The sequence below is a fragment of the Colius striatus genome, chromosome 9, assembly GCF_028858725.1.
Source record: "Colius striatus isolate bColStr4 chromosome 9, bColStr4.1.hap1, whole genome shotgun sequence".
NCBI classification, from domain to species: Eukaryota; Metazoa; Chordata; class Aves; order Coliiformes; family Coliidae; genus Colius; species Colius striatus.
This window is the reverse complement of record NC_084767.1, coordinates 29,244,338-29,257,203: the sequence shown is the minus strand read 5'-3', so window position 1 is coordinate 29,257,203 and position 12,866 is coordinate 29,244,338. Positions and strand designations below refer to the sequence as shown.

General features: G+C 37.6%; 1 long non-coding RNA gene across 1 annotated transcript; it reads right to left on the bottom strand.

Annotated features, from left to right (window-relative positions):
* Positions 1 to 2,175: 2,175 nt before the first annotated feature.
* LOC133626134 (uncharacterized) lies at positions 2,176 to 12,514 on the bottom strand. Its single transcript, XR_009819304.1, has 3 exons — positions 12,336 to 12,514; positions 3,236 to 3,399; positions 2,176 to 2,275 (listed from the first exon to the last, which is right to left on the bottom strand). It is a non-coding gene; the product is annotated as an uncharacterized LOC133626134 (long non-coding RNA).
* Between the last annotated feature and the right edge of the window lie 352 nt (positions 12,515 to 12,866).

Genomic DNA, 12,866 nt, shown 5'->3' with positions numbered 1-12,866 from the left:
GTCTACCTCTCAGGAAACCACTTATTTTCTACAACTTGTTCTGTTTTGAATAGAAGACTGAAGTGGAAACATCAGTGACTAGCAGACAAAAGCAGGACGAAGATCTCTACTTACTCATTATCTATTTGTAAATCAGACCTATTCATTAAAGTTACAGCCTGGGAGGGGGAAGAATATAGATTCAGAGTTAAAGTAAAACATTGTACTACCTGGTCTCTTCTTAATGAAGCAAGGTCCTTAAAAATCAAACAATTGTGATGATAAAATTATTGCAGAGATAATTTCTCAGGATTTATCCTACCAAACCAGTCATTAAAATGTATTGTTATGGTGAAATTTTGTTATTTTTTTTTTAAAAAAGCAATTTGTTAAATAAGATGTACAGAGCACGGAATAGTTGGGTAAAAAAAAAAGAGTTTGTAGTAGAAGTCTCCTAACACTACTGGGAAAGAGTGTATAAGTAAGAATTTGTAGGGTTGGCAGTTGACTACATCGCTTACAGCTGTCCTTAAAGAAAAGCAGAAAATGAATGCTGGGACACCAAACACACAGCCAATGCTTTCTACCTAATACAGTTTGGGAAAGTGATCTCAGCCTTCTTACAGTAAATGTTTTAATGAAGTAAAGCAATGGGCTCCTCCTTCGCCAGGAGCAGACACAGTGAGTAAGTGAACGCAAATGTAACAAATCAGCAAGATGTCGAAATAACTTTTCCAATGAGGAATGTGATACAGAACAAGTTAATTTGAGTGAAGATATCTGTTGCATTTTCATTCTTGTCAGTGGGCAGCTCAAGTTAAAAGCATTCTGGACTCAACAGTCACTCTGATGGGCAGCAAGCATCAAAGTGCATAAATGCTGCACAGTCTCAACAAAGCCAAGCTGTGTGTCTGACCTGAAGCCCAGTGTGAGGCACAAGGCTCACAGGTTGTTTGGGTTTAAGCTAGCACATCAGACACTATTGTATGGTAAGTGTGCCAGCTCAGATCAGTAGCAGTACAACTTCATTCTTGCAGCACTGTGCCCAAACTCCACCTTTTGGCTTCCTGAGGACAAAGCTGTACTTTATCCTCCTGCACTTCATTTGCTGCTTGTCTGAAACTACCACACAGCTCACTGCATTCTCACTGAAGCTGCATCCTAACACACTGAAGATCTCTGCAAAACTCTCTCAATGCCAATATGCCAGGCACTTAGGGAATGAGATCAGTGTCTGTCTCATGACAATTATTATGTTCAAAGCACTTTGCACTTCTTCAGCATTCATTTGGTTTGAGGTGGAAATTTCTAAACTCTTTTACCACAGTAAGGCTTTAGAGGCAGGTCAACATCATCTTTACTACAAAACTGGGCTCCTCCTTACTTTCCTAATTTGAAGGTAGACCATGCCTCGTGTACAAAAATCAGTTTTTTTGGTTTTTTTTCAAATGCAAAAGAGATGGGAGTAAGTGTATCCATTACAGTGCTGTCTGGCACTGCCTGGGTACCACAGACCCAAATTAAATGCAGAACATATATACCAACTGTTTCACTTTTTTTATTTCCCCAGAAAACACGGACTATAGAAGTCCACATCCTTCGTAGGCTGTTGCAGAGAAAGATATCATTAATTCAAAAAACCCAGTCCTACTAGCAGTACAAATTGTAATTTTGTGTTCAGTACTTTTTCTATGAATATGGACAGTTGGATCATTTTAGTTATTTAATAAGATAAAGATGAGTTGGAATTCAAAGTGTCTGGAGGGATTTCTGGTTTCCAGGAAACATCAACCCTATTCACTCTTCACAACTGGAAAAAAAAAAGAATGGCATTCATGATCCTAATAGGATCTGCCATATTCAGTGCAAACCAGTATTTTTCTAATAGCACTCCACCTCTTCAGCTTGAAGTAGTTTATTCTCTCCAGTGGTATTTCCTGCTCCTTTGTCACTTTAAAGACTCTACGTGATGTTTTAAGGTTGCAGAGAAGAGAGGTGTATTTCTTGGGTTCGGGAGATACTCCAGATCACAGAAGGTAACCATGCATGACACAGCAGTTGCTTGATTTGTTGAACATGATACTTCACTGGAAATGTAGAAGCACATTATAGTTGTCCATGCACGAGCTTGTAATCCATCCAGATAGTCCTGCTGTATGGGTAGATTGATGCAAGATACGTTTCCTGGGAATCAGACATCTTACAGCTGCTGCCTCTTTAGTGACACCAGGGAGAAGATGCTGGCTATACTTTGTGACCATCATCCACTGAATTGCTGCTGTTAAAAAACTATGAGCTGTATATAGTAGAGAAAAAAACAAGTACATCTTCACCAAGTTGCAAGTAAATAAGCAGTCAGGTCAGAGGAAACACTAAGGCACAGTAAAGACTCACACAGTTGGAAACTTTATTTAGCAAAATAACGATGACTGTAAGCCCTGTGGTTACCATTGATAGTTTCCAACAAATGCACACCTTTTTTCTTATTCAATGAAGTATTGCAGTTAATTGTAGAAGGACTAATAAAGCTGGTGTCACAGCTGAACATCTTTCAAAATAGCATGGGATTTTTCAGCCATATAGTGTTTCAGTAAGTGTAAAATATTAGTTAATAGCACCTATAGCATTTTTTCCATAAATCACATTCATTTACTTTAATGCTATCTTACAGATCTATGACACTTACATAAAGTAATCTACAAATTATGGTATATATGTGTAAGTTTCACAGGTTTTTCATTCATAACCCACACAAAATAGTATTAGATGATACAGGATAACAGAGTACAATTTTTAAAAGTATATTCCTGGAACAGGATTCTGTTCATTTTTTTCCTAATTTCACCTTAATCCCTTGTCTTTTCTCAATCTGTTTTTTATATGAAAATCCTGGCATTATGTACAAAGGACTCAGGTTTTTGAAAATTTGAACATATGTTCCAGAATATTATAGAGAGGAGGTCATAGAATGGTAGGGTTGGAAGGGACCTTTAGAGATCATCTAGTCCAACCCCCTTGCAGAAGCAGGTCAACCTAGATCAGGTCACATAGGAACATGTCCAGGTGGGTCTTGAAGACCTCCAAGCAAGAAGAATCCACATCTTCCCTGGGATGCCTATGCCAGGGCTCCCTTACCCTCACAGTTTTTTCTTATATTTAAATGGAACTTTTTGTGTTCCAGTTTCATCCCATTGCCCCTTGTCCTATTGCTAGATAAAATAGAAAAAAAGGGATACCCCAACGTCCTGACACCCACCGTTTAGATATTTGTAAATATTAATGAGATCCCTCCTCAGTCTTAGTCTTTTAGTCTTTTCTAGATGAAACGGTCCCAGTTCCTGCAGCCTTTCCTCATATGAAAGATGTTCCCGACCTCTGATCATCTTGGTGGCCCAATGTTTAACAATTTTCTGTTACTCCCTGTAAAATACACACAAGCTGTAAGAATATGTCCACACTTCTGACATTGCCATGTAGTGATTTTTTCTCTCCTTTAAAGGACACTTCAGACAGCAAATTGATGTGTTAGATAAGTATTTAGTGCCATCTTGCAAACACAAGATTATCAAATAAGTGATAAAAATTAACTAACACCAAACAATAATGTTTTTCTTACTTAAAGATCACATACAGCTCTGAAATAAATCAAACTAAATGTAGCTACAATTTCTGTTTGAGAAAATTGCAGCGCAATGATGTTTATGATTACTTAAAGTTGAAAATAGACAGAGGCATGGATATGGATGGCTCCCACTTTTGCATCTTGGTTTTGAACATCTAATGGCTATACCTAATTTTGTCTGATGATCTTTCTTCTGCTCTCAGAAACAAAGATAGTGATGCTGCCTTTTCGATAAAGGAGCTGGAAGGAACTTGATATCGTTACTTTTTTATCAAGAAGTTATGTAATTTTCAAGATACGTTATCCAGGCCTTTCGCTGTAGCTGCCTATGAATTGCAATATATGTTCAAAGTGTGATCTCATGGAAATAAAAGAAAGAAAAAAGTCAAACTTCTTCCTTGTAGTCATGATCTTTGTGGACAAATATGCAGTGGTATTCCTAATATCAACTCAAAACTTTTGTAAACAGATTTAATTGCATGATAAAATTATCAACTAGGTATGGAATTTCTTCATTATCATAAGTGGTTATTGATTCTGTAAATATGTTTTGGAAAGGTGATGAAAGCTTTATGAACTATCATTCAACCAGGAAACAATTTTCTATTTCTATTTCTACAGTAAAAATAGGTAATTAATGTTACTCTTTTGTGTAACAGGTCAGTCTCCAGCCTGTACTGGTGCAGGAGGTTGTTCCTTCCCAGATGCAGGACTCTGCACTTGTCCTTGTTGAATCTCATGAGGTTCCTCTCTGCCCAACTCTCAAGTTGGTCGAGATCCCGCTGAATGGCAGCACAGCCTTCTGGGGAATCAGCCAGTCCTCCCAGTTTAGGGTCATCAGGGAACTTGCTGAGGGTACACTCTGTCCCCTCATCCAGGTCGTTGATGAAGATGTTGAACAAGACTGGCCCCAGAACCGATCCCTGTGGAACTCCACTGGCCACAGGCCTCCAACTCAATTCTGTGCCATTGATCACCACCCTCTGAGCTCTGTCATTCAGCCAGCTCTTGATCCACCTCACTGTCCACCCATCCAATCCACATTGCCTGAGCTTTCTAATGAGGATGTCGTGGGAGACAGTGTCAAAAGCCTTGCTGAAGCCAAAGCAGATGATATCCACTGCTCTCCCCTCATCTAGCCAGCCAGTTATGCCCTCATAGAAGGCCATGAATTTGGTCAAACAGAATTTCCCCTTGGTGAATCCATGTTGACTCCCCTTGATAACCATCTTTTCCTGCATATGTTTAGTAACAACATTCAGGATAAGTTGTTCCATGACTTTTTCAGGGATGGAAGTGAGGCTGACTGGCCTGTAGTTTTCCAGTACTTCCTTTTTGCCCTTTTTGAAGACTGGAGTGACATTAAAGTCATGCCATCCACATTAATGTATTAACTTTTCATGCTAACAGTTCATTCTGCATCTCTGTAATAATGGAAAAATAGTTTTATTTTGTAAGGACTAATAGTGATGGATGAATAGTTTTGTTCTATCTTGGACATGCTTATGCTCAGCACATTATATAAGTCAAGTCAGAATTGATGAGTGACATTTTTGTGTTAAAGTACAGAAAGCATTTACTATTCTAAAAGACAGAAGAACGTTAAGCAACTAAAGATACTATTGTAGTATATTATATATTGTTAACACAGACCTGAAATACTTGAATAGTGCTGACACCTGTTGCATATTCCCCATATTTAGTTTGTGGTTTTGTTACCCTGATGCCTTGTTCCCTGGGAAAGCCTTTTTTTTTTTAATTATATTAAACAGGGAACAGTCAAATAGATATGTGGAGTTTGTCTCTCATATCTTTTCATATTGTAGAGAAGAAAAGAAGCAGACAGAAATTTGAAGGTTTTTTTTTTTTTTTTGGTGACCCACTTTCTGCTAGTTAAAAGGTTTTGTTTGTGTGTAGGCATAAGGCAAGAGATATGAGAATTAAAGTCCTGGACTTTGTAGCTCTTGACTACAGGGAGTTGATGGAAAATATTTTAAAGAAAAAAAAAAGTTTGGAGTTGCAAGATAATTAAAATTCTTTATAAGACATTTTAGAATGGGGAAATAAATGAAGGACTAGGGGGGAAAAAAAGATTGACTTGATAATAAAACATGAATATTTGAATTTATGACCTTTCAGTGTATTGTTAAAAAACTGTATACAATTAATGACAATATCTGTACCACACCATTCACAGAATGCCCAGAGTCAGTAATTGATTTTTCTAAGAAAGAAGCATTCTTTGACTTTACTTTTAAAGAGCAGTGGTTGGTTTAAAGAGCAGGGTTTTAAAGGTTAGTGATTGGATTTGATGATCTTAAGGGTCTTTTCCAACCAAAACGATTCTATGGTTCTGACATGTACTTCAACTGTGGAAGACTTTACTGGATGAAATTGATTTACAATGTATATCTTCAAGGATTTCTTTCATTTTTTATTATAGGGGGGTTTATGAAGTATCTATATATATTTTTATGTAATGAAGTTACTTAAACCATGTGCATGGTCTTGCATCAAAAAAACCCACCAAACCAGCCAATCAAAAAAACACCAGATCACATCTATCTTGTTTAAATATCCTCCTGGATGGTTTTTATAGATTGCATCTTTGCTGACTGGCTGCATTCGTACTACTAAGAGCTATATTATAAGTGTTTATAGGAAGGCACACAGGCATATATGGAAAGGATTCATGTCTTTCAGCATTTATATTAAATTAAAAATGTAGAAGTATCTCAACAGATGAGGCAGTTAAGTGCTGCTTTGCCAAATCTCTGCCTCTATAAACCTCGATAGACAATCAAGGAACAGTCACACTGAAATTAATTCAATTTTTCTTTTCCTGCATGGCGGGTGATTATACCATCCAAAGCTCAGTTCAACCCAAGTCCAGAGGTGCTTTCCTAGCCAGCAAGATCTGCAGGGCAGGGACATTAAGGCTAAAGGGAAGCTTGTCTGTTGAACTGTTCTGGTTGTCTGAGATTTATTATTCAACTCACAAAGTTGTGAGGTAAATAAAATAATCTGTATGTGGTAAAACTGAAGACTAGCTTTAACTCAGATGATAGAACACAAGAAAAAGAAGCAATGTAAGCCATGTGTCATGAATTTTGTTTTGGTACTGTACTTGCTTCAAACAGTGATTAAAAGAAATTCTTAGGATAGATTTTTTTTTTTTTAATAGATATAATTGATCTCTGAGAATAATCTCTGATCTGTAAGACCTCTGCTTATTTGGAAATTAAATTATAGACTGGAGAACCCAATTATCTGCTGCTAAAGAGCTTTGTGAAACAATTTTCCACTGTTACGGCAGAACAAAGGACAGAGTAAGTATTCCTCTAACTGTGAAAAATTCACAGGGGACAAATCTCATAATCCACAGTTCACAGACCGAAACTATTTATCCTTTAATGCACACAGTTCACAGGATTAACGTTAGTATAGAGCTGTTAACAAATGGTATCCCTAGCACATGGTATCCTTGGTGTAATGGATTGGACTGTCTCAGTCTTATTAGGAAAGAATTGCATTTCAATTAAATTAGTGCTCACTAGCAACTGGAGGATGTCTGGAGAAACTAAAATGACATTGAAACGTTATTTAGAGAGGAAAAGGTGAGAGTGATCTAAACAACTGCACATAAATATGGACAATTTGGGCCCTTTAAATGCTCTGGAAATAGGGAGATATGTTCTGTGCTGTTTACAGTGTTACAGATTATGGCATGATACTGATAAAACTGTCACAGGTTTACACCAGGGAGCAGAATGCAGCAATTCCACTCATTTAATTAGGCAAGCAAACAACAAAATGTGCTCAGTAAAGTGACTGTCGGCAGTTGTGATGGATGATACCACAGAGCGTGATCATGTTCCTGGGACAAGGAGTTCACCAATAGAAGCTGCCTTGTGTTTCACTTCTAGCACTGTTGAGAGCATGGTGTGTTGGAAGTATGGGGCAGTAGGCAGCACATTTCTGTCCTAAACAGAAAATCCAAGAACAATCAGCAAATGATCTCCCCAATCTATCATGTCTAGTTAGCACTCTGCAGATGAACAGAGATGTCCATCCTAAGCACTTCTCTGCTATCTGTCCAGACCTCCTCCTGCTGCATCCAGTGTATAACTTACCCATTGCTCTCAGCACAGCACAGAGCTGTTTGCCAGATGCTTTCACATCTGCGTGCATAAGGCTTTGTTGGCTGATTTTAAAACAAGAAATTCGGGACAATGAAACAGCCTTCCAGGTGATCACCTTCTTTTAAGGAAAACGAGTTCCCAGCTCTAGAACCTTAAGGTTCTGTGATTCTGTGTAATTCTGTGATGAAGCAACACCCTGTGCTGATCCATGGTTATCTTCTCAGCTGCCAGACATCTGATAGAAACACAACTGCTGTGAAAAAATGCAAGGACCATGCAGAATTTAGATGATCTTAAGGGTCCTATGTATGTCTTTGAGCAAAACAGCATCCAAATGAATAATGGATTGCCTTTTCAACTAGCAGCCTTGCTGTGCAAGATAAAGACCTCAGATGAAACACTGCTTTACCAAGGAGGGTCTGGAAGGGGATTCATAAGTTTAATGCTGTTACATATTGCTGGCAACAATTCAATGTATAGTGGACATAAAGGAAAAGTAGCATACAGCACAAACTCACAATCAATGAAGTGACCAGTCCATGCCACAGGTCCCCAGAGGTGGCAAAAGTGATATGTGAGGCTATCTGGGCCTCAGCCTCAGCTGAAACATCAATTCAAGCAGAAACACATGCACTAGTTTCCTAGGTTGAAAGCATGACATCTAACCACTAAACCGCAGATCTAGAAGCACAAAAAACTTAAATGTGTCCTCAGACTAACCGTCACACTGTTGCAATCTAGAAAACTTAAGTGCCCCATGAAGTGACTAGGTGAATAAACTCAAATCACCTCTGTGGGGACCAGGAGCAGATGTCCCGCTCTGGGGTGCTGACAGCTCTGCTAGTCTTGCAACTTTCATGCTGGTCAAAGCCAGTATCTGCATGGGGCATTCAGTGTGTAGCTTAAGGGAATTACACTTTAAGTCTTATTTTTGCAGCTCAAAAATGCAAAATCTCTGTCATGTGACAGAGCATTAGAAGTAGCAATAAGTCAAATTTCCTACAAATATGAGAACTATTTTTTTTTTCTTATACTACTATTCATTTGGTACAGAAGAATGGTAACATCATCTGGAGAAGCAGATGACGTTACCACATGCTATTTGTTACATATTCAGCACTCAGAAATCTGCTCACTGATGCAGTCAGTCAAATTCACATCCACCAGTTCCAGGAAAGAAAACTTCTTTAGGTCATCTTGTAATTCCGGCAATAAGAACTTTTCCTTTCCAGATCCCCTTCTCTCTTAAAACCTTTGGACTAGATATAAGCTATGGAAAATTTCTGAAAAGTGGGCCATTGCAGATCACAATTGTGTCCACAGATCCATTTTTCATAATTCTCTCTTAAAGCTTTATCAATTTTACTGCTGCATGTCGCTGCACGTCACCAACCTGTGACAGGATCTGGTCTGGAGGAAAAAATTACCTATTGTCTCACTGTAGTGCTTGAGCAGGTCCCACAAATGCTCTTGATGATCCAGTTAGCATCTGCTGTGTGTAATGCTTCTTAATCTCTGAGTGGAAAATGTATGTGGAGAGGCTGGTAAGTGTATTTGTAGGCACTAGTGTTTTGCACTGTCATTTGTTCATATTAGTTAATCCCATTGCTACACAAAGGATTAACAAATGTTTTTTCATGACCAAAAGCAAACAGTCCTGATGTCCTGCTTTACCATGTGATAGAAACAGTGGCTGCATTATCCACTTTGCAACTTTACGGTCATTCAAATTTCTTTATGCTTTTATCAAATCAATCATGAGGAGACAAATGTGGATTTTGTCACGTTCGTGACATGTTTATGAACATGAACACTTTCTTCACTACTGAAATGCCCTATATATATGGGAAGTTAAGTAAAGGAGATTTTGATTTAGGGGTTTTAGTGTGCAGCCAAGACTTTCCTCATCTATAGAACAGGATTTAAACAAAAGAAGATTCTAATTGGCTTTTACTGCATGAAACTACTTAGGCTTTTATAAACAACAATAATTATGTCCCAGATGGCATGTTTGTGGTTTGTTTTTTTGTGTTTTTTTATGTTAAAGAATAAAGGTGAAGTATTCAGTTTATTAGTAAAATACAATTTAAAATATTTTTATATCTGTTAATTTCAATACATTCACTTTAAATGTGAATGAAATAAAATATAACAATGAGCATAGACGGAAAAGAAAAAGATGAGATTCACATCTTCAGGATGTTTGGTTAAAAGGGATCCATACTTATCCTGACCTTTCAAAAGAACTGCTTTCTTGAAACCTGGCTGCAGTGAATTTTGACCTTGAAAGTCATTTATTGGTAGTTACGATATATGCAGGGTTCTGGTGACTAGGAGGATTTTCTGCTTATCAGGAGATGTTGCATTTTGTGCCAGCAACCCCATCTGACACCAAGTAACTTGTCTGACCAGGTCTGACCTCCTATGCATGAAGGAAAATTATGGAGTTTATTGGTTCAAATTCTTGCCTATTTTCCATAGGACAAGCTGCAATATTTAGGAAGAAACTCCATCAAGAGAACCTTCTTGTATGCTTATGCATATCTACTCATAAAAAGGTTTAGTTGCCAGAAAAGTGTTTTATATTTATTCTATATTTATTCTATTTATATCTTGCCTATTTTCCATAGGACAGGTTGCAATGGTTAGGAAGAAACTCCATCAAGAGAAATTTCTTGTATGTTTATGCTTATCTACTCATAAAAAGGTTTAGTTGCCAGAAAAGTGTTTTATATTTATTCTATTTGCCAGTTTTCTATATAAACTAAAAGGATCTGGAATTAAATGATCTGCATTCAGTACAAGCCACTAGCGTATCCAAGCGCTGTTGGATGTTGAAGCAGTAAAGAATGGATTTGTTCGATAATCATGTCTTTCACAAAACACATGCCATATTTTACTTAACTGTGGCTGACAGAAATAATTGCTGTTACAAATGTATTCACTCTCATAAAACATTTCCTTTTATCAACCTTTTTGCTTTTATCAAACTTTGAGGAAAAGATTTTCCTGACCAACATTGCTTTCTACCTTTATGTCCTCAAGTAGTCTAAGGTTTTAATAAAGTTTTGTTAAAACTACAGACTTAAGGCCATGGAATCACTATGTTCAGCAGAAAGACAAAATCCGCAGTTCGTTTTTGGGCACATAATCCTGATTTTTAAAAGATAAATAGACCTTTTAAAATAATTTCCGTGCATGCAAGATAATAGTCTTTTGCTTATTCTAGTCTTCAACTGAAAACTCTCAAAACTTCGAGACTGTGTTTCCAAACTGACCTCTAAGCCAAAAATATTTCCTCCAAATATATTCCTCCAAATCAGTCCTCCAAATGATATTGACATGATTTGTGACAGCAATAAAGATTTGGACTAAGCAGGAGACAAATCTGTAGGTGGCTACAGTTCACAACAAGGAATGCTATAACCGAAGACAATAAACAAAAGCTTATTTTACAAATAGGTACATATATGTTTTTAAAAGATTTCTATTCCATTACAAAAGAAAGGAAATAAATTGAGCTGAAGAATTACTTTGGCTTATTAAATGAGAAAAACAAAACATAGGAAAGGAAATCAGCCTCCAAACAAAACACAATTAAAGAATAAGACACTAAGCCAGAGCACTGCAGAACTCAAATAGCTTTTTGATTTACAGTCTGGAAGTAATACATGTCTTTCAAAGCATATACACTGGGTGTATAAACTTGCATGTGTTCTTGAGATGGTCCTGCCAGCTAAGGTTAAACAAAAGCATTCAAAACATATTACTCATAGTATTTTCTAGAAAGAAGTATAGTTGAGGAGGAAATAAAAAATAACAAACAAATAAATATATAACTCAAAACTCATCTGAGAAACAAAATGGAAAAGGTTTGTTACGGAGTCTTCTTTTTTTTTCCTTAAAAAATAGAGCTACATAGAAAAATTCTAATAGTCTTATCTGTCTATTTTTGGTGAATAATAGACTAAATACCAATGAAATAACTGAATACATTTGTGGCTAGCATTCTTTGGACACATTAGAAATTGTCTACATACAATTTTATATTTGGATTTATGTCTAGAGTCAAGCCAAGCTCTACTTAGGCTTTCATCAGCTAACAAAGAGATAGTGCAACAAGCAATCTGCAGTAGAAATACTCAGGGTTTTTTTAATATTATGAATTTGAAAAATAATATTTTTTTCTTTCATTTTTGCCAAATTAGAGCTGGTAACTCTCCCCTCAAAGCTACCTGATCCCCATTTGAATTGTGACCAGAACCAGAACCAAGAAGTGACATTTAACTTTGTGAGCTGAAGAGAAGGTTATTTATTTCTGTTATTGAAGTGTAAAAACAAGATAAAGACTGTCTTACCAATTGATATGGCAAGTTGCTAAGTGCTTTGCTCCTTGTGACTTCTCTCTGAACTCAGGAGAAAGGCAAATCTCCCCCCACCTGCTAAGACATTTAGCCCCTTGGATATCATGTGTGGTAAGGCTCATTTCCCACTTACACATTGAGGAGTATGGTACAGGGTGTGTTTTTCGTGAGTGCTCTGTTTCACTGGCCTCTATGATTTTCCTCTACTGGGTATTTCTTGGTTTGTACCTTTTGTTGCTTCCCAAATGGTTCACATCAGAACCAGAATAATTCCAGCTGGGAGGTCTCTTGCAGGCCATATGGTCCCATCAGGTTCTCAAGGCATGGTTAACTTCAAAGTCAGGTCAGGCTGCGCAGGATCTTGTCTAGCGCAGTACCAAATGCCTACAAGGATAGAGAGCCCATAAAGTCTCTTGGATACCTGCTACAGTGCTCTCTCACTTCAACTGTGGATTCGTATCCAGTACAGTTTGCCTAGCTGCAATTTTTGACTTTTATGTCTCATCCCTTTGCTTTGCACCTTTGTCTGAGCAGAGCCTGAATCCTTGCCCCCTGTAACATTCACTCCAAGGGAGCTGAAAGCAGAAATGAGATGTTCTCTGTCTTCTGCTCTCAATGCTGAACAAACCCACCTCCCTCAGCCTCTCCATACATAACATGGTCCAGTCCCAACCATCTTGGTGGACCTCTTGTCCTGGGATGCCCAAAATGGGACACACCACTCCAGATCTGACTCCACAAGTGCCACACAGAATGGTA